Below are 19,451 nucleotides of genomic sequence, written 5' to 3'. Positions count from 1 at the left end.
AAAAAAAATCAACAGACTTGTTATATAGAAGGAACATACCTCAACATAATAAAAGCCATGTATAAGAAACCCACAGCTAACATTATACTCAATGGAAAAAAAGGGAAAGGGTTTCTTCTGAGATCAGACAAAGTGAGGTTGGCTATGCTCACTATTCCTATTCAATATAGAACTGGAGGGATGCCTGGGTGGCTCAGTGGTTGAGCATCTGCCTTCGGCCCAGGGCGTGATCCTGGGCATCTGCCTTCGGCCCAGGGTGTGATCCTGGGTCCTGTGATCGAGTCCCACATCGGCCTCTCTGCAGGGAGCCTGCCTCTCTGCCTGTGTCATTGCCTCTCTCTCTCTGTCTCTCATGAATAAATAAAATCTTTGAAAATATATATATAGCACTGGAAGTCCTATCTAGAGCAACTGGGCAAAACAAGAAACAAAAGACACCCAAATCAGGAAAAAGTGGAGTAAAACTGTCACTGTTTGCTAACTATGATCTTGTATATAGAAAATCCCAAAGAGTCCATAAAAAAAAAAAAAATAGGAAGAAATCAATGATTTCACTAAAGTTGGTTATAAAAATCAACTTACAGAAATCGTGGCATTCCTTTACACTAATGATGAAACATTGGGAAAGTAAGAAAATTATCCCAATCACGATAGCATAAGAAACAATAAAATACGTAGTAATAAATTTAACCAAAGTGATGTGAAAAGCACTGATAGCAAAGGCAAAAATCAACAAACAAATGAGACTATATCAAACTCAAACTCAAAGCTTCTGCACAGCAAAAGAAAAAAGTAAGAAAAATGAGATGACAGCCTAACGAATGAGAGAAAATATTTACAAACTATATACTGGATAAGAGATTAGTATACAAAAACATAAAGAACACAATAAAATAAGAAAAACACAATCTGTTAAAACATGGACAGGAAAATTAAATAGCCATTTTTCCAAAGAGGACATCAAATGACCACCAGGCACATGAATAAATGCTTAACATCACTAATCATTAGGGAAATGAAAATATAAACTGTAATGAGATATTACCCCATGCCTGTTAGGAAGAGACAAGTACTAGGGAGAATGTCATGGAAAGGGAACACTTTTACACTGTTTGTGGGAATGTAATAAATGTAAATAAATCCAATGACCACAGAAGACAATATGGAGGTTTTACAAAAAATTAAAAATATATCTATCATACTATCCAGTAATTCCACTTCCAAGTTTATAACCAAAGAAAATAAAAATAGGATTTGTTGAGATACAGACACACCCACTTTTATCACACATTATTCATAATAGCCAAGATGGGGAAACAACTCAAATAGCCATCGATGGCTAAAAGAATTTTTTTAAGATACACACAAACACACACAGACACACAAGCATACACATACAATGGAATATTAGTTGGTCATGAAAAGGGAGGATCTCCTGCAATTTACGACAAAATGGATGGACCTTGAGTATATTATGCTAAGTAGATAACTCAGATACAGATGAGCACTACATGTTATCACCAACATGGAGTATATAAAAATCAAATGTGACAATAGAGGGTAAAATAGTGGTTACCACGTGATGGGAGTGAGGGATAAGACTGGTGGTATTTAAGAGTAGAAACTTTAATACTAGTAAAATAAGCCATAAAGATGTGATGAACAATGTAATGAATATAGACAATAATATTGTACTATAATGATGTAAGATGATAAATACTGCTTCAATGGCAATCATATCACAATATATAAATGTGTCAAAATAACACACTATATACCTTAAGTTTACACACTATATATCTTAAGTTACAAAATGTAACATGTCAAATTTATCAAATAATAATATAGAAGTCACAATCTTTTTAAATAAACAAAAAACCCACAAGGCTTCTAGCAACACTAGGTATTTTTAAAAAGAAAGTGATAAATTACTGAATGGAAGAAAATATTTGCCAATTATATATTTGACAATATTTGACTATATATATATATATATATATATATATATACACACATATATATATATATTTGACTGGAAACTCATTCCAGTTTCTCTTGTGGAGATATTATGAATAATGTGTTCTGTCTAGTAACCAGAACATACTTTTTAAAAATCCAAACTCTCACAACTCAATAAGAAGAGAAAGAAAATTCATTTTAAAAATCAATAAAGGATTTGAATAGCTATTTCTTCAAAGAAGATATACAAATGACAAAGAAAACATGGTTATCAACATTAGTCATTAGGGAAATAAATACCCAAACCACAATACTATACTACTTTATACCCATTAGGATTGTTACAATAAAATTTTTTTAAGGAAAATAAATGCTGGAAAGAAGTAGAAAAATTGGAACACTGTGCATTGTTGGTGGGAATGTAAAATAATGCAATCACTATGGAAAACAGGTTAGTGACTTCTCAGTGAGCTAAATATAGAATTGCCATTGATCCAGTAATCTCATTCCTTGGTATATACATAAGAGAACTTAAAACAGGTACTCAAACTGATTTTTTGTACACTAACGTTCATAGCAGCACTATTCACAATAGCCAAAGGGCAGGAAAACCCAAATATCCATCAACAGATGAACTGATAAATAATTTTGGTATATCCATAACAATATTATTCAGTCATAAAAATGTATGAAGTACTGATGCATGCTTCAGTGTGGATGAACCTCAAAAATATTCTAAGCAAGGAGGCAGACACAGAAGGTCACAAATTGTATGATTCCATTTATATGAAATATTTAAAACAGATAAATTCATTGAAACAGAAGACTGAAATTGCTGAGGTGTGGAGGAAGGGGGGATTTTGGAGTAGATGCTTAATGCTATGGTATTTCCTTTGTGTGGGCTTGCACATGTTACAAGTTACTGTTACTGAAATCACTTTAGAAAGTTAATTTTATATTAAGTGAATTTCACCTCAATAGATTTTTTTTTAATAAACTGAGAGATCTGATGACCAACTGAATGTAGCTAAGGAAGTGTACACGGCAAGGATGATAACTGAAGTTTCTCTCAACAATTAAATGGGCACACACCCCAATAAAATCAAGAGTCACAACAATCAAAGTGGTCAATTTAACAATATGTTAAAATGTATGATCCAATAAAAAAAGAGTAAGAAAAAAGAAATGGATAATATCTCACACTATTGTTCCTCCTTAACTGACTACTACTTATGTCCAGTACCCTATGCCATCTTCTTGGTGAGATAGGCAACTTTAATAATTAAAGTACTATTCTAATACATTTTGTGTATTTATTTATTTTGGTATATTAAACAATTAACATACTTTTACTTGACACAAAAATTATAATCATCCCTTTGAACCCAGTGTATTATTTTAGTTATTCTTTTAAAGAAAATCAGTAGCAACTGGAGTGTTAACAACTAAAAGTGCAAGATTACAAAATAATGGTTTTCCCATTTATACAGATTATGTGCCTTACATAGGACTAAATGACCTGACATCAGAGTACTTTCCAAACAAAGGGGCACAAACAGCATTTCTTGAAAACAACTTCAAAAAGTGAATAAAAATTTCAAAATCAGAAGGTGACACTAGTGCTAAAAAGTGAATAAAAATTTCAAAATCAGAAGATGACACTAGTGCTAATGGGCTCCCCTATCTTCCCAGTAATTGTCTCTACTCATTCTACCCCGACTTGTCAGATTCCTGCTTGCCCTCCTCAGTTGATCAATTTCTCCAGCTCCCTGAGGAAGGGCTAACTTTAAACTATAGTCCTAGCAACAGAGCCCTGGCCACTCCTCTTTTAAACTGCCATAACAGACAGCCCTTTCCAGCTCTGTCAGAAAGCAATACCTGAAAAATCTTAAATGTTTAGAAAATAAAATCCAAGTGTAACTGTTCTTAGGATAAAACAGTCAGCTAAATTGGTTTTTCTTAGGCTGTAACTTGGTGAACCTAGGACCAATTCTTAAATTTGTATTTAAATGCTGAGCCACTGGAAAAGGTACATTCAATCCAATGGAGAGCAAACACTTGCACTTTATTTGTAAAAAAAAAAAAAAAAAAAAAGAAAAAAGGAAAAAAAAGAAAAGAAAAATGAGTAAATGGAGGCTTGATTCTTTTGTGTAAAGATACAGAAATGGCCAAAAAAAAGAGATAGTATAGTTGTATGACAGTCATCTTATTATCAACTTTAGTTCTAAAAGAAGCCTTCTTTATTCTTCTTGGATAATCTCTGCAATAGAGCTGAGAGCCAAGAAAAGTTCAATGACCTAGATGTCTCACAGGCATTTAAGGAGAAACAGAAAGAGGAGATGGTATTCCCACATTAGCATATCAGGGGACCCAAGATTGGCAGAGTCCTCCATTCTTACAGAAAGAACACAAATCCCAGATGCCTCTGTCAAAGCTGTTATAACTACAGCAGCCAGGGAAGGAAAAAGGCAAAGATTTTTCTGGAGCATCAGGGAAGATGACATTTTGGCTTTGGAACTCAAAAAGTTTAATCAGCAGCCTGTTTTAGCTAAATTCCTCCCAAAATATGTATAACCTGAAAAACATTTTCATTATAATTAATATTTTAAAAATTGCTGGTATTTGAAAAAGGAAAAATAAACTGTGATAAAACTACTGAAATAACTCCATGAGAAACAGCTTATCATTCCATTCCAAGTTCTCATTCCAGTTTCTCTTGTGGGCTCATTTCTTCATAAGAAATTTAAAATTATTTTTTTAAAATTATTCATACTATTTCTTTTCTTATTGCACCAGAAATGTAGACTCAAAATGAGGAGAAAATGAGGGACGCCTGGGTGGCTCAGCAGTTGAGCATCTGCCTTCGGCTCAGGTCATGATTCCGGGGTCCACGATCAAGTCCCGCATCGGGCTCCTTGCAGGAAGCCTGCTTCTCCCTCTGCCTATGTCTCTGCCTCTGTGTGTCTCTCATGAGTAAACAAATAAAATCTTTAAAATAAAAAAAAAGGAGAGAAAATGAAATTTCCTTATGTTTCTTTAATTTTAATATAGTACCCTAATTGCTCTCCAAATCAGCATCCAATGCTGTGTTGTCTCCTAAACATTCCAAGTGACATCAACAACCCACTGGATATTTTCAATCTAACACTCTAACAGAAAACTCATATTAAGAAAAATTAGTTCTCTGTTTATAAAAACTACATTAAAATATCACCTTACCCTGTCAGAATGGCTAAAATCAGTAACACCAGAAACAACAGGTGTTGGCAAGGATGTAAAGAGAAGCCTTCTCGCACCATTGGTGTGCAATGGTGCAACCACTGGAATGCAAACTGGTGCAACCACTCTGGAAAACCGAATAGAGGTTCCTCAAAAAGTTAAAAATAGAACTACCTTATGATCCAATTGTACTACTAGCTGTTTACCCAAATAATATTAAAATACTAACTCAAAGGGATACATGCACCCTGATGTTTACAGCAGCATTATCTACAATAGCCAAATTATTAAGAAAAAAAAAGCCCAAGTGTCTATTGAATGATGAATAGATAATAAAGATGCTGTACTGTATGTATAGACACACACACACACACACACACAGGAATATTACTCAGCCTTAAAAAAATGAAATCTTGCCATTTGCAATGACATGGATGGAGCTACAGTATTATGCTAAGCAAAATAAGTAAGTCAAAGAAAGACAAATACCATATGATTTTATATGTGTAATTTAAGAAACAAAACAAGTGAGCAAAGGGAAAAAAATGGAAGAGAAAGAGACAATCCAAGAAACAGACTCTTAATTATAGAAAACAAACTGATGGTTTCCAGAAGGGAGATAGATGATGGCAAGTAAGAAAAGTACTTGTTGTGCACTGGCTGTTATATTTAAGTGACGAATCACTATATTGTACACTTAAAACTAATATTATACTGTATGTTTACTAAAATCTAAATAAAAACTTTAAAAATATTTTTTTTTCTTTATAATCTTGTTATGGGCTTGAAATGTGCTCCCCCAAAATTCACACATTGAAGTCCAATATGCTCACAGACTATGCAAATAGCATCATTTATGAAGTATCTCTTGTAATATTTCTCCAACTAAAGGAGTTGTCTTTTTATTGTTGCAAGGTTTCTCTATATAGTCTGGATACAAGGCCTTTACAGATAAGTTTTTTATGTTTTCTTTTTAAAGATGCTATTAATTTATTCATGAGACACATACACACAGAGGCAGAGACACAGGCAGAGGGAGAAGACGACTCCCTGTGGGGAGCCCAATGTGGGACTCGATCCTAGGACCCCAGGATCATGACCGGAGCCAAAGGCAGACACTCAACCACTGAGCCACTCAGGTGCCCCTACAGATAAATGTTTGCTATTATTTTATCTCTTAATGGTGGCAAAAAAAAATTTTATTGTGATGAATTTTAAATCTCTAGTAGTTTTAAGACTTACTGCTTTTTGTAGCCTACCAAAAAACGCTTAGACTATTCTCTACTTACTTCTAGAAGTTTTATGGCTTAACTTTTACATTTAGATCTATGATCTATCTTAAGCTTTGTGTGTATGACACAGAGTGTCAAGGTGACTTTTTAATCTATGTGACTATCTAATCATTCCAGCACTATTTGTTTAAAAGCCTTTGTTTCCCCCCATTGGACTACTTTCTTTGTCAAAAATAATTTCTCAGCTATTTTGTTCCACTGATCTTCCTGTATATCTTTATCCACAATCACAATCTTGATCACTGCAACATTAGAGTAAATCAGGAGGTGTAAGTTATCTACTTTGTAATTCTTCTTCAACACTGCTCTACCTACCTCCTTTATATTTCTATATGAATTTCATAATCAGCTTGCCAATTTCTACCTAAAGAGAAAAGGCTTGCTAAAATAATGACTTAGCCACATCAAGATGGGTGGCAGAGGCAGATGCAGTCTTGCCATAAACCTGACTTCAGTGCAGTAAATTGCAAACGGGAGGGAACTAACAAACCCAGAATTTCTCCCTGAGGAGCCAAAAGTTCATACCCCTCATCAGACACTCCAACTTTTCATATCTACACCTGAGAGATTATACTCGAAACACGTGTCTTTGAAAATCAACTGGCCTTGGATACACAAGACCCACAGAGCTGTACCAAACTGAGACACATCTCTTAATGAGGTCATGCTAAGACTTACTCATCCTGCAGCCCAGAAAGAGCTCTTTGGAAAGCACCCAGACTCTACGTCAAAGAAATACATCTGCTAGTCCTAGACTGTCACCTGAGGGCCTGAGGCCTGCCGGATCGGGATACCGTCAGGGGAAGGAGGTGCTGCTGGGTGCCATTGGTAAGTTCTTCCACTAACTTACTAAAGCTAGTAGATGCCTTTTATTTATTTATTTTTTTAACGTTTGACTTTTCTGTTCATGGTGGACGCCATCTTTATCCTCTAACAAGTAGGAACCACTTTGTGCTCTTCCTCTGGCTTGCTAAACCAGCAGGCACCATCTTTCTTTTTCCTTAGAGGACAGGTAACATCTTTGCATGGTCACTCCGCCACAGTCCTCAGTGCCACTAGGTCCTGAAGGGGGGCTTTTGTGCAAACGCCCCAGTTTTTGCAGCTGCAGCCCTGGCGTGCTCCTTGACAGCCTCACTCTGGGGGCCAAGGAGGCTTACTTTCTTGGATCCCATGGGCACTCTACAATCGGACACAGTTATTCGCAGAATACCACCCCCTGCACACAAAGCAGAGTGAAACACACCCCTAGTCTTTCTGAGAAAGTGGCCTATTTGCTTGTCCAGGATCTTCAGCCTGAGAGGTTTCTGGTCTACCATACATCTAGGTGCCCATGGACACACTTCCAGTAAAACAGAGGCCACTGGGTACCATCTTTGTGCTCCCCCTCTGCTTTGCTCTAGCTTACTAGAATCTCTCAAAAAGTTCCCTTGCCTGGCACCTTGACTTTTACAGCTGGTCCCAAGGAACATATCTACATCACCTGGCTTCAATGGCCAGTGGGGCTTATGCTCACAGGTCTCATAAGACTGTCACCAATGGTGAAAAAGTTTTTAAATAGCTACCACCCTCAGGGCACAAGAGGCAAGAGACCCAGAAGTTCAGTCCATCTGTGAAAGAGGCCCATAAGCAGAGCATCAGAGCTATGGCCTGAGGGACAGAGTGCTAATTAAATATACATCTAAAGGCTGATTGTAAACTGGACCAGAGATCTCAGAAGATGGGTGCTACATTCACACTCACCCTCAGCTGAAATCCAGAGCACCAGTCTCTTGGAAGGAAGCTCTAACATGTGTTTGGTGTTCCACTTTTTACAAATGGTGTCCTGCTGTTTGTGGCTGCTACAGAGGGGATGCCCCTTGAACATGTGGCTGTGGTCACACTCTGGCTCTGGCCAGAAGGGCCTGTATTTTTGGCTCCCATAGGACTGCAACAATTGGAGGGACAGTTCTTAGTAGGGTGCCACCCCCCAGGGCAGCTCAAAAACAACAGACTGAAACACACCCCCAGCGTCTCTGTTAAAAGAGACCTATTTGCTTGTCTTGATGCTTCAGGTCTGGCATACACCTTAGAGGCTATAGAAATACTCACACAGAGCATGGGTAGAGGGACACTATCATTGTGCCCGCTCTCTCCCTCACTACAGCGTGCCAGTATCTCCCAGGAAGAAGCTTATACACTAGTATGAAGTGTTGATTTTTGCCCCTGTTGTTCAGAGCACAACTTCAGATCTCCTGCTCTGGTGGCTGACAAGCATAAGCTTGTGGTCCCACAGAACTGCATACACATACATATGTAAAAGTTGCAGCCTAAAGATCTGACTTCCAATCAGCCTGGATTTAGGTTCTAGCTGAGATATTCCCCTATGGGACACTAACAGGTCTTGGCACATCCTCAAAAACTTGGAATTACTGAAAATAAATTAGGCTGCTTGGACAATAATAAAGGATCAAGAGACAACCAAGAACTAGGGCAAGGCTGAATGTCAAGGTTCATCTCCTACAAGAGACACTCCTCAAAGACTGGGAGAGGTGACTATTTCATTTAATACATAGAAACAAACACAGAGTTAAGCAAAATGAAGAAACAGGAATGTGTTCCAAATGAAAAAATAAAACTCCAGGAAAAAAATCCTTAATGAAACAGAGGTAAGTAATTTACCTGATGAAAAGTTCAAAATAATGATCATAAAGATGCTTTCCGAATTTGGAAGAAGATAACACAGACAGATAAACACAATGAGAACTTCAAAAAAAGAGAAAATAGAAGAAAGACCAAATGGAAGTCACAAAGCTGAAGAATGCAATAACCGAACCAAAAAATACACTAAAGGGATTCAACAGCAGACTGGATGAAGCAGAAGAATCCGTGAACTCAAAACAGGGCACTGGAGATCACCATCACCCAATCAGAGCAGTAAAAAAAAAAGAATGAAAAAAAAAATATATGAAGACAGCCTAAGAGACTAATTGGAAAATATCAAACAGACTAACATTCACATTATATCTGTTGCAGAAGGAGATGGAGAGAGAAAAGGGTAGAAAACTTATTCGAAGAAATAGAATGGCTGAAAACTTCCCTAACCCAGAGAAGAAAACAGACATCCTGCTCCAGAATGTTCCAAATAGGATGAACCCAGTCACCTACACCAAAACACTTTCTAATTAAAATGCCAAAAGTTAAAGACAAGGAAAGAATCTTAAAAGCAGCAATCACCAACTATAATATGTATTAAGAAAACAAACAAAAAAATTCTAGCAGATGTTTCAGCAGAAACTCTTCAGAAGAGAGTGACACAATATATTCAAAGTGCTGAAAGGAAATAAACTTCCAAGAAAAATACTTTACCCAGCAAAGTCATCTCTCAGAACTGAAGGAAAGATAAAGGGTTTTCTGGACAAAGTAAATCTAAAAGAGTTCATCTACACCAGCATTTCAAGAAATGTTAAAGGGACTTCTTTGAGCTGAAAATAAAAAGTGCAAATTTGTAAGAAGAAAACATAGGAAACCAACTTGGAGTTGTCTGTACTAGCAGTTTTCAGATGGCTCGGAAGGTGACGGTGTAGCTTCTCTGTGAAACAGAGGGGAACAACTCACACCTAAAAGAAGGTCACTGTATTGTAGGAGTGGGAGTGCCTCTGTTTCCACTGCACCAGGAGCAGCTGGGTCACTCCCAAAGTAGCCATGAGGATGAGGACCATTTCAGCCTGCATGGCTTTGTGGCCATGGTGCTTGGTATGCATACATGGGTGTGCAACTCTCCACTCCTCCTCTGGAGCTGTCTGACATACCAACCTCATCCAGCTCCCGTTCCCCAACAGTACCTCCTCCAACCTCCACCTCCATCACTGCCACCATCTTCACCACTAGTGCAGACACCCCAGGGTTGGTTTATAAGTAGTTCTTATTGATCTATAAAATCAGCTCTGTCACTGGCATCATTAGTTACATGGCTGTCATGTTTACCCTCTTTGGTCTCTATCATTCAAGTTCAAACCAGAAGATGCCATGGACTTTGGTATTTCTCTCTTCTTCTATGGCCTCTACTATGGAGTTCTTGAACAAGACTTTTGCAAAAATGTGTGCAAACTACATGGTGTCTACCATAATGTTCTAAAGTAAGGCAGGTATGCCTAACAAACACCTCTCGGACAGTGTGTGCCGTGCGTGGGCAGCAGATCTTGGTGGATGTCAGTGAAGACAGTGTCATCAATAACATATATAACATATACAAGCTGTATTGCAATCACGTATTCCACAAGTTCTGCATCCTCAGTGGTGTACTGTGGAAGGAAACAGATGTGTCCCTACTAAAAAGAGAAGGTGAACTTCAAGAGAAGTTCAGCAACCCTTGCAACAGGCTTCACATCATGTTTGGGCAACTGCTAGATTAGTTTTGACATTTGGCAGCATGGCAGCCCTATAATCATTAGCCTGGTGCAAGGCATCCTAGGCCTGGAATAGTGAGGAAGAAGAGCATCCACCTACTATGGACCTCAGGGAACTCTCCTTCCTGCCCTCCAAGATGTCCTGGAAAGACTGAACGGGGCACTTGAGCCACTCAGGGCCATTCCAGCTGTATCCAGTCTGGAGAGGGAGATGATGGAGAGCCAGCCAGTGGGGCTGCAGGGGTGGAGGCTTTTTAAAAGAAAACTATTTTGATACATATTTTTAAAAATATGAAAGTATAAATCTCATTGGTAAAGGTAAACATATTGTAAAAATGGTGGATTAATCACTTATAAAGCTAGCGCAAATGTTAAAAGACAAAAGTAGTAAAAATAAGTATAACTACAATAATTAGTTAAGGGACACACAGGACAAAAGTATGTAAAATGTGGAATCAAACCATAAATCAAAGGGTAGGAGGGAATAAAAAGGAGGAGTTTAGAATGTGTTCAAACTTAAGTTATCAACTTAAAATACAGTTATAAATAGAGGTTGTTATACTAAGCCTCATGGGAACCACCAAGCAAAAACCTAGGGTATATTCCCAAAAGATTTTGAGAAAAGAGACTCTTCACCAAGAAAGCAGAAGGCAGATGATATTGGTGTTACTGGAGGGCCCAGGGACTCTGGAATGTAAGGCCACAGTGCCTTCCATGGAGGCTTTAGTAGCAGCATCTAGGCCAGGGCCAAGGCCACAGAGCTCCCAGAGGCAAGACCAAGGACAGGAGTGGATCTCCATCACTAAGCTGGGCCACCTGGTCACAGACATGAAGGTCAAGTCCCTGGAGATCTATCTCTTCTCTCTGCCTATCAAGGAATCTGAGATCACTGACTATTTCCTGGAGATATCCCTCCTCAAGGATGAGGATTTGAAGATTATGTCTATGCAAAAGCAGACCTGTGCTCATCAGCAGGCCAGGTTCGAGGCATTTGCTGCCATCAGAGACTATATGGACACATCAGTCTGGGCATTTAAATGCTCAAGGAGGAAGCCACTGTCAACCATGGGGCCATCATCCTGGCTAAGCTCTCCATCATCCCCATGCAACAAGGCTACTGGGGGAACAAGACCAGTAAGCTGCATACTGTCCCATGCAAGGTTACAGGCCACTGTGGCTCTCTGCTGGTATGCCTCACCCCTGCCCCACTGCACTGGTATTTTCTCAGCCCGTGCCCAAGAAGCTCCTGATGATGGCTGGTATTGACAACTGCTACACTCGGGCCAGGGGCTGCACTGCTACTCTGGACAATTTCACCATGGCCACTTTTGATGCCATTTCCAAAACCTACAGCTATCCCACCCCTGACCTCCGAGACTGTTCACTAAGTCTCCTTATCAGGAATTCACTATCTTTTAAAGACCCACACCAGAATCTCCATGCAGAAGATGCAGGCGCCAGCTGTGGCCACCACATAGATTTTATACAAAAAGTAATAATAATAAAGTGAATTAAAGCCTGTTTAAAAAGGAAAAGGACTATGAGAAAGGAATCTAAGCATACCACTAACAAAAATTATCAAACCACAAAGGAAGCAACCAGAAAAGGAACAGAAAGGAACTACAGAACAGCCAGAAAATAATTAACAAAATGGCAACAAGTACACACCCATCATAATTACTTTAAATACAAATGGACTACATTCCACAATCAAAAGACACAGAATGGTTAAGTGGGTTTAAAAAAAAAAAAAGGCATCTGTATATACTGCTTACAAAAGACTCATTTCAGATTTCAGATTTAAGGATATACACTGACTGAAAGTGAAGGAATGAAAAAGATATTCCACGTAAATGGAAACAAAAAGAAAGCTGGAGTAATTATACTTAGACAAAGTAGACTTTAAAGCAAAACTATCCTAAAAAATAAACAAAAACGGCATTACATAATGAAGAAGGGATTGATCCACAGAAAGATGTAACGCTTGTAAATATTTATGCACCCAAACTAGGAACACCTAAATATATAAAGCAAATATTAACAGACCTAAAGGAAGAAACAGACAGCAATATAATAATAGTAGGGAGCTTTCATATACCACTTTCATAACACACAGATCATCCAGACAGAAGATCAATAAGGAAACACTGGACTTACATGTTTACTAGATGAACTGAACAGATATATACAGAATATTCTATCCAAAAGCAGAATACTTGAGAATATTCTTCTCAAGTGCACATGGAACATTCTCCAGAACAGATCATATGTCAGTCCACAAAACAAGTCCTACTAAGTTTAAGAAGACTGAAATCATATCAACCATATTTTCAAACCATAATAGTAAGAAACTAAAAATCAATTACAAGAAGAAAACTGGAAAATTCATAAATATATGGAGATTAAACAACACGCTACTGAACAACCGATGGGGTCAATGAAGAAATCAATGGAAAAATAAAAAGATATCCTGAGACAAATGAAAATGCAAATACAATGTACCAAAATTCATGGGATATAGCAAAAGCAGTTCAAAAAGAGTTCATGGATTTAATTGCTTACCTCAAGAAAGAAGAAAAATCTCAAATAAACAACTAACATTACATTAGGAAAAAAAAGAAAGTTACATCCAAAGTCAGTAGAAGAAAGGAAATAACAAAGTAGAAATAGACTAGACTAAAAAGACAATAAATAATATGAATAAAACTAAGCGTTGGTTCTGTGAAAAGATATACAAAATTGGCAAACATTCAGCAAGATTCAGCAACAAAAAAAGAGGACTCAAAATCAGAAATTACAACTAAATATAAAGAATCACAAAATACTACAAGAACAACTACATGCCAACAAATTTTACAATCTAGAAGAAATGTATAAATTCCTAGAAATACCCAATCTCTGAGACTGAATCATAAAGAAATAAATTTTAACAGACTGATTACTAGAAAAGAGATTAAATCAGTACTCCAAAATCTCCCAAAAAACAAAAGTCCAGGACCACATGCCTTCACGGGTAAAGTCTACCAAACACTTAAAGAACTAATGTCAATCTTTCTCAAATTCCTTCAAAAAACAGAGGTGATGGGAACACGTACAAGCTCATTATATGCAGTCAGTATTACCCTGATACCAACACCACGAAGGACACCACAAGAAAAGATATAGTTATAGGTCAACATCCCTGATGAATATAGGTGCAAAAATTTTCAATAAAATATTAGCAAACCAAATTCAACAATACATTAAAAGGCTCATACACCATAATCCAATGGGTACTATTCCAGGGATACAAGGTGGTTCAACATCTGCAAATCAATCAACGTGATACACCATATAAACAAAATAAAACATAAAACTCATATGATCATTTCAATAGATGTAGAAAAAGCAGATGACAGAACTCAACATCCATTTACAATAAAAACACTCAACAAAGTAGATATAGATGGAATGCACCGCAACATAACAAAGGCCATATATGACAAGCCCATGCTAATATCATACTCAACACTGAAAAGCTAAAAGCTTTTTGTCTAAGATCAACAAGATACTTAACACTTTTATTCAACATAGCTGGAAGTCCTAGCCAAAACAATCAGGCAAGGAAAAGAAATAAGAGGCATCTAAATTGGAAAGGAAAAGTAATACTGTCACTATTTGCAGATGACATGATATCATGTACACCAAAAAAAAACTGTAGAATAAATGAACTCCATAAAGGTGCAGAATACAAAATTAATATACAGAAATCTGCTATACTTCTTTTTTTTAAATATTTTATTTATTTATTCATGAGAGACAGAGAGAGAGGCAGAGACACAGGCAGAGGGAGAAGCAGGCTCCCTGCAAGGATGAGACTCTATCCCAGGACCCTGGGGGTCACGCCCTGAGCCAAAGGCAGATGCTCAACTGCTGAGCCACCCAGGTGTCCCCTGTTGTATTTCTATACACTAATAACAAAGTAATAAAAAGAGAAGTTAAGAAAACAATCCCATTTACAATTACATAACAAGAATAAAATACCAAGGTATTAATTTAAACAAGGAAGTGAAATATATGTACAATGAAAACTATAAGACACTGATTAAAGCAAATAACAAAGATAAATAGATATTCCATTTTATGGGTTGAAAAAGTAATAGTTAAAACGTTAATAGTACAGATTCAATGGAATCCCTAAAATTTACAATGTCACTTTTCACAGAAATAGAACAAACATTCCTAAAATTTGTAAGGAACCACAAAAAAAAAAAAAAAGAAAATCCAAAACAATCTTGACAAAGGAAGCTGGAGGTATCACAATCCCAGATTTCATACTATATTACAAACCTATAGTAATCAAAACAATATAGTATTGGTTTAAAAACAGACACGTAGATCCACAGACCAGAAGAGAGAGCCCAGAATTAAACCATTGTATACATGTTCATTAATTGATGACAAAAAAGTAAAAGTAAAAATATAGAACAGGGAAAAGACAGACATTCCCTTCAATAAATGTTGGGAAAACTGGAGAACCACATGCAAAAGAATGAAACTAGGCTATGATCTTACACTGTACACAAATACCAACTCAAAATGGATTAAAAACTTGAATGTGAGACCTGAAACCATAAAACTAGAAGAAAACCTAGTTGGTACACTCCTCAAGATTGGTCTTGGCCACTAGTTTTTGGATGACTGCAAAAGCAAAGGCAACAAAAGCAAAAATAAATATAACTATATCATGCTAAAGGTCTTCTGCACAGCAAAGGAAATCATCCATAAAATGAAAAGGCAACCTACTGAATGGGAGAATATATTTGCAAATCCTATATCTGATAATGGTTAATATCCAAAACATATAAAGAACTCATACAACTCACTAGTAGAAAAACAAACTGACTAAAAAACAATGTTTTTCTGAATAGCATTTTTCTAAAGAAAACATACAGATTGGGATCCCTGGGTGGCGCAGCGGTTTGGCGCCTGCCTTTGGCCCAGGGCGTGATCCTGGAGACCCGGGATCGAATCCCACATCGGGCTCCCGGTGCATGGAGCCTGCTTCTCCCTCTGCCTGTGTCTCTGCCTCTCTCTCTCTCTCTGTGACTATCATAAATAAATAAAATAAATAAAACGGTGAACACCCAATTTCTTTAAAAAAAAAAAAAAGAAAGAAAAGAAAACATACAGATGGCCAAGAGACACATAAAAAGATAATCAACAACAACAAAAAAAAGATAATCAACATCATCAGGGAAATGCAAATTAAAACCAAAATAAGGTTATCACCTCACACCTGTTAGAATGGCTTTCATTAAAAACAAAAAATAACAAGTATTAGTGAGAATGTGTAAAAAAAGGGAACTCTTGTGCACTGCTGGTGAGAATGCTAATTGGTACAGGCACTATGGAAAACAGGATGGAAGTTCCTCAAAAGATTGAAAACAGAACTACCATATGGTTCAGCAATTCCACTTCTGAGTATTTATGTGAAGAAAATAAAAAAGCTAACTGGAAAAAAAATATATGGCACCCCCTCGTTTGCTGCAGCATTATTTTCAATAGACAAGATAGGGAAGCAATCTGTCCATCCATGAGTGAAGGGATAAAGATGCCCTGGAAAGGAATAGTGCTCAACCACAAAGAAGAAAAAAAAAAAAAAGGAAATCCTGTTATTTGTGACAGCATGGATGGACCTTGAGGCCATTAGGTTAAGTGAAATAAAGACAGAGAAAGACAAACAGTGTGGGATCTCACTTAACATGTGGAATTTATAAATAATATAACCAAGCTCACAGATACAAGGAATCGATTGATGGTTGCCAGAGGTGGGGACTGGGGTGGGACAAAGGAGTGAGGTATAAATTTCCAGGTATAAAATAATTAAGTTATGGGGATGTAATGTATAACATGCTGACTATAGTTAATAATACTGTACTGCATTTGGAAAATTGCTAACAAAGTAGATCTTTTTTTTTTTTTTTCATGAAATGGTGACGTTTAATGAGAACCCCCCGCCCTCCCACCCCCAAAGTAGATCTTAAAAGTCCTCATCACAAGAAGGAAAATTTTTGTTAACTATGTATGGTAATAGATGTTAACTAGACATTGCTGAGATCACAATATATGCAAATATGGAATCATGGTGTTGTATACTTGAAACTTATATAATGGACTATGTCAATTATACCTTAATAAAAAAGACTTTTTAAAGCTGTATCAAGTGGTGTTCCTATAACTTGAAATAATAGAAAAGTCATTATTATATTATGGTCCTGATCTTTTACAATTAATGTAAGCTTAGAACGACTTAAATTAACACAATGAAGACTATCATAGGTACTGTAAATAAATGTTAAAAAAACAAAAACCTTTTGGTGGGGAGAAATGATTTTGATTACATTAAATCTGTAGATTGGCTAGGGAAAAGTAATTGTTTTAATTCCAAATATCTGAATTTTTCCTGAGTATCTTATTATTAATGATTCTACTCTAAATTTTATCATGGTTAGAAATTAGTCTTTAGATTTCAAACTTTTGAAATTTATTGAGAAGTTTTATATCTCCAATATATGATTTATCTTGCTATGTATATCATGTGCATGTGAATGGAATGTGCACTCTATTATACTCTAGTTGCATGTGACGTTCTACAAATGCCAAACAGGTCAAGGTAGTTGATAGTGTTTTGCAGATCCTCTATGTTCAAACTCATTTTTTTGGTTCTAGATTTTCTATAATTCATAGACAATATGGTGTTAAAATTTCTAGCTATGATTATAATCTTAAGCACTTACAAACTTGTGGCTGATATGTCATAGTGGTAAGTGTTACCACTATGAAATGTCCTTCTTTATCTCTAATAACATTGTTTGAAATCTACTTTACCTAATATTATCACTCCAGCTTTCTTATAATTACTATATTCGTGCTACAACTTTTTTCATGAATTTATTTTCAATCTATGTCATTACAATTTTTTAAAGATCTTATTTATTTATTTGAGAGAGAGAGAAGAGAGGGAGGAGCAGAGAAAGAGGAACAAGCAAAATGCATGCTGAACTTCAAGACCAATGAGGGGCTTGATTCCACGACCCCGAGACTATGACCTAAGGTGAAATCAAGAGTTAGACGCTCAACTGGCTGACCTACCAAGGTGCCCCTGTGTTACTACATCTAAAATGCATCTCTAAAGGACAAACATTATATGGTCTCATTCATTTGGGGAATAAAAAAAATAGTGAAAGGGAATAAAGGGGAAAGGAGAAAAAATGAGTGGGAAATATCAGAAAGGGAAACAGAACATGAGAGACTCTTACCTCTGGGAAACGAACCAGGAGTGGTGGAAGGGGAGGTGGGAGGGGGTGGGGGTGACTGGGTGACGGGCACTGAGGGGGGCACTTGACGGGATGAGTACTGGGTGTTATTCTATATGTTGGCAAATTGAACACCAATAAAAAATAAATTTATAAAAAAATTAAAAATAAAAAAAATAAAATGCATCTCTAAAATAAATAAATTAATTTTAAAAGGTCTTGCATTTTACCAAAGTGTCAAGCTCAACCTCTACTTTTTCAGGAAAATATTTCATTTATTTACATTTAATAGTTGATAAGGTTAATCTACTTCTATAATTTTGCTATTTGTTTTCTTTTTAAAAAAAGATTTTATTTATTTGAGAGAGAGAACACAAAAGTGGGGGGGGGGAGCAAAGAAAGAGAGAAGCAGATTCCCCACTAAGCAGGGAGCCTGCCTTGGGCTGGATCCCAGGATCCTGAGCCAAAGGCAGAGGTTTAACCCACTGAGCCCCCCAGGCGCCCTTGCTATTTGTATTCTTTTCATCTCACCTGTTTATATTCATCTATTACTACCTTTACACCTCCTTTTATATTCTCTGAATACATTTCAAATTCTACTTTCTCTAATTGTTTTTTAGCTCTACTTCTTTGTCCTTTTCTTTTTTAGTGTTTGCTGTAGGAATCATAACATACACCTTTAACTTTTCACAGTGGACTTGGAGCTACTATGATACCACTCACATAAAATGAGAACCTAGAAAGGTACATAATTCCATCTACCTAGACCAATCCCTTATCCTATAGCTGTCCTATTACCTCATTACTTAAATGCCATGTGATCATATTAATGTTATGATTTTTACTTTAAATCGTCAGGTTTAACTTTTTTTAATAGGTGGAGAGGAGATTTTTTTTATTTATCCACATATTACCAATTGCAGTGTCCTATATTCTATCCTGAAGATCTGATTTTACTTCCCTTCAGCCTGAGGAACTTCCTTTTTTTTTTATTGGAGTTCAAGTTGCCAACATTTAGCATAACACCCAGTCCTCATCCTGCCAAGTGCCCCCCTCAGTGCCCATCACCCAGTCACCCCCAACCCCCCGCCCACCTCCCTTTCCACTACCCCTTGTTCATTTCCCAGAGTTAGGTGTCTCTCATGTTTTGTCACCCTCACTGATATTTTCACTCATTTTCTCTTTCCCTTTATTCCCTTTCACTAATTTTTATATTCCCCAAACGAATGAGGCCATATAATGTTTGTCCTTTTCCAATTACCATTCCTGTAATGCATATCTGCTGCAATGAAATCTTT

The 19,451-nt window shown here is 36.8% G+C and overlaps 1 protein-coding gene and 1 pseudogene across 12 annotated transcripts in view; one reads left to right on the top strand and one right to left on the bottom strand.

The window, feature by feature from the left end:
* Positions 1-19,451, bottom strand: part of SPIDR (scaffold protein involved in DNA repair) — a 452,576-nt gene that overhangs the window by 390,842 nt on the left and 42,283 nt on the right. The window lies entirely within an intron of this gene.
* On the top strand, positions 10,213-10,931 carry LOC144306442 (E3 ubiquitin ligase Rnf121 pseudogene; annotated as a pseudogene).

Source organism: Canis aureus, chromosome 37 (genome assembly GCF_053574225.1).
Source record: "Canis aureus isolate CA01 chromosome 37, VMU_Caureus_v.1.0, whole genome shotgun sequence".
NCBI lineage: Eukaryota > Metazoa > Chordata > Mammalia > Carnivora > Canidae > Canis > Canis aureus.
Note: the sequence above shows the minus strand (reverse complement) of the source record. Positions and strands in the feature narration are given on the sequence as shown.